The following is a 3919-nucleotide window of genomic DNA, read 5'->3' as shown; positions in this document are numbered from 1 at the left end:
TCCTGCAATACCGCCCTTGAACCCCACCCCTCCCAACGGAACAAGGACAGAACCCACCCCCAACCATCCTCACCTTCCACCCCACAAACCTCCGGATACATCACATCAGCCTCTGCTACCTACAAACGGACCCCACCACCAGGTATATTTTTCTCTCCCCACCCCTACCAGCATTCCAGAGAGACCATTTCCTCTGCGACTCCCTCGTCAGGTCCATGCGCCCACAACCAGCCCACATCCCACTCCCGGCCCCTTCCCCGCCACCACAGGAAGTGTAAAACATGTGTCCATACCACTCCTCTTCCCTCCATCCAAGGCCCCAAAGGATCCTTCCACATCTGACAGAAATTTACCTCTATCTCCACCAGTGTCATCCACTGTATCCATTGCATCCAATGTGGTCTTCTCTACGTCGGAGAGACTGGACGCCAACTTGTGGATTGTTTCAGAGAACCTCTCTGGGACACCCACACCCACAAACCTCGCCGCCCTGTGGCTGAACACTTCAACTCCCCCTCCCATTCCATCAAGATCATTGAGGTCCTGGGCTGTCTCCATCGCCAAACCCTTACCACCTGACACCTGGAGGAAGAACATCTCTTATTCCACCTTGGGACCCTGCAACCACATGGAATCAATGTGGAATTCAAAAGTTTCCTCATGTATCCTCCTCCTCCTCCTCTTCCTCGCCCCCCCTATCACAGCCCCAAGCCTCCACTCACCCTCCTGACCTGTCCATCACCGTTCCCATCTATCCGCCCCACCCTCCTCTCCGACCAATCATCTTCATCTGCTTATCGCATTCTCAGCTACCTTCTCCCCAACAACCCCCCCCCACCCTCCCCCCCCCCATTCCAGTTATCTCTCAGCGCTCCCGGCCCACAAGCCTCATTGCTGATTAAGGGTTTATGCCCTAAACGTCAATTCTCCTGCTCCTTGGATGCTGCCTGACCTGCTGTGCTTTTCCAGCACCACACTCTCGACTCTGGCCACCGATGTTGTCAGAGATATAGGACTTGCTCCAAACTGATCCACAGTCCAGTTGATGGGACAGGAAACCGCTTCCTTTCTCGAGACAAGTCTCCTGAAGAGAACTTGCTGGCTAACTGATGTACTGAACTTCACAGTGCTCCACTGCTCTCAGTTATCTGGAAGGGGTCCACACATGTGCCTAAGGTGGTGCTCGAGACCTTTAATATCTCTCTGGGATTGATCCCCATTCATTTGAGGCTGTGTAGCCATACAGCCTGGAAACAGACCGTTCAGTACATGATCCCCAACTAAACTAGTCCCACCTGCCTGCTCCTGGCCCTTATTCCATAGTCATAGAGTTGCACAGGACGGAAACAAACCATTTAATCCAACTCATCCATGCTGACCAGATATCCTAATATAATCCTACCGAAGGATGCAGGATTCAGAGTTCTCTTTGGCAAGAAACCTTAACAAGCTGTAGTAATGGACTCAAAGTATGCAATCATATTTCATATCATATTTTAGAGACATGGTAACTAGATTTAGCCTGTTTACAATAATATATATAAAGAGGAGGGGATCATAACACAGTTAATGGAAAAATGAATTAGGAATGGAAAGGGTGGGGGGGGGGGAATGGTAGCTAAAATAGAGTGAAATGGGGGATTTCATTCAAACCTAATTTGGAGGTATGTATGAAAATATAGAGACTGCAGTACTGAACATGACAGTAAAATGTCCCTTTCAGAAAGTAGCATGTGCAAGAAATCAGACAGAGATACATAAAATCCCTACAGTGCAGAAAGAGGCCATTTGTCCCATTGAGCCTGCACTGACACACCAAAGAGCATCCCACCCAGGATCATCCTGTTCTCCTGCATTTAGTATGACTAATCCACATAACCTACACATCACAGAGCAATTTCGCATGGTCAATCCACCTAACCTGCACATCTTTGGACTGTGGAAGGAAACCCATGCAGACAGGGAGAACATGCAAACTCCACACAGACACTTACCTGAGGCTGGAATTGAACCTGGGTTCCTAGTGCTGTGAGGTAGCAATGCCAAGCACTGTGCCACCCCAATATGATATAAAATTTAAACAAATGCTCTAAGCTGCAAATTTGTCCATGTGAAGAACTTACTGCAAATGATTTGAAGCAAGATCCATATGAATTGTGTTTTGGAAGAGATCCAGAACATATTTCATTAATGATTGAAAATCTTCGACCTTTGGAATGGTCTGGGAGAGAGAGTGTTGGAGTCAGATTCAATTATGGCATTCAAAAGATAGTTGGATCATTAAACTGAAAAGGAAAGTAATCAGTGTTCGGTGAAGAGTAGTACTGGATACTGTGGGTGATTATAATTAGGTCAGTCAGGTGAGTTCCCTTATTGGAGGTGTTCACCTGCTCTTAACATTTCACTTCAATAACCTTTAGATTCCCAATATCTGTTGGGTGCTTTCTCTGTTCAAGTGTCTACTCGAGTGACTCAGTGTCAAATTTTGTTCATGAATTGTTCCCCTGATATCTCATGAGAGGGGCTATGATATTAGCAGTTGTGGGTCACAATGTGCTCAAGTGAGAAAGAATAAACTGACCATTCTTAAATATTCATTTTTAAATCATGGAAATAAAATTAATGTTTGGAAAATACACAACTTATGTACTAAGAAGATCAGAAAAAGGAATGGGAATAGGCAATTGACTGTTGAGATGCTCTGTCTTTCATCACCATCCATGGCTGATCATTTATCTGAATTCTCTTTCCTGCACGTTTTGTTTTCCATGTCTTCACCTGATGAAGAGGCTACGCTCCAAGCGCGTACGATTTCAAATAGACGTGTTGGACTATAGTTTGTGTGACTTATGACTGAAAAAAAATTGAGTATGTTATTACACATACTGGAGCAGTGGGATTTAAACCTGAGCCTCAGGGCTCTATGGGAGACTACAGCTGCATCACAAAAAAAACCCCTCTGTAGTAAATAGGTCCTCTTCTGTTGAATGAGAGGAAACATCTTCTTCCTCAACAGGAGAGATGACCGCTGTACCCCCACAGCCCATTACAGTAAATTGAGCCCATCTCCTGTTGAATGAATGGGTGAGAACACTTTCCTCCTGAACCCCTCGAGCCAATTATAGTAAAGGGGCGGGGACAGTGAAGGGCCTGCGAACCTCTTCACCAATCCTAAAGGCTGCGGTCGGTGCGGACGAATCGGAGAGCGACAATCCGGGTTGTGGCTTCCTTTTTGACTGCAAAGCCGGCCGCCATTGGTCAGGTGGAGTAAGGTGCGCTCTGATTGGAGGAGGCGCGGATGACGCGCGTCACTGAAGGAGGAGACGGAAAGAAGAGAAAAACAAAGATGGCGGCGCGAGGCTGCGGTTTTCTCATCGACTCAGCGGACGGTTTCTGACGGAGGGAGGGGGGCAGACAGGCATCGTTTACCTCAGAAAATACCTTTAAATTACATTTCAAATCAAAGCCGGAACTTTTCAAACAAAAGTTGCGAAGAAAAGGAGACAGTCCCCGGTGGGGTTTATTGTTTATTTGTGTATAATTCCCGGGGCCCGGGAAGGGGGAGGTGACGGTTACCGGGTGAACGAGAAAACAAATTAAAAATGTCGGCGGTGGAGGAGAGAGAGCCGGCGCCCGCGGCTTCTTCGGCGGCGGCCGGAGCCCAGGAGCTCAACAACCCCCCGGAGCTGGAGGAAGGTCCGAGCTCCAAGAAGCGGGGGGTCCGGCTGGAGGCTGGATTTGCTCAAGGCTTGTATCTATTAACTTATTTAAATGGTACCTACTGTATGGAGATATGGTTTACATTAAAACCGGAGGATCATGTCAGTGTGTTTGTTTATATTGAGCAGTTGTAGGAAAAATACACTCCCTGGAGCAGCACCTTCTATGATGCTGCATTTCTTGCCTTCTGCCCTTCCCC

Source organism: Chiloscyllium plagiosum, unplaced genomic scaffold, assembly GCF_037043375.1.
Source record: "Chiloscyllium plagiosum isolate Xiang-an unplaced genomic scaffold, Cpla_swu_hap1 HiC_scaffold_27, whole genome shotgun sequence".
Lineage (NCBI taxonomy): Eukaryota > Metazoa > Chordata > Chondrichthyes > Orectolobiformes > Hemiscylliidae > Chiloscyllium > Chiloscyllium plagiosum.
The sequence above is the reverse complement of the archived record's forward strand: the minus strand, read 5'-3'. Positions refer to the sequence as shown.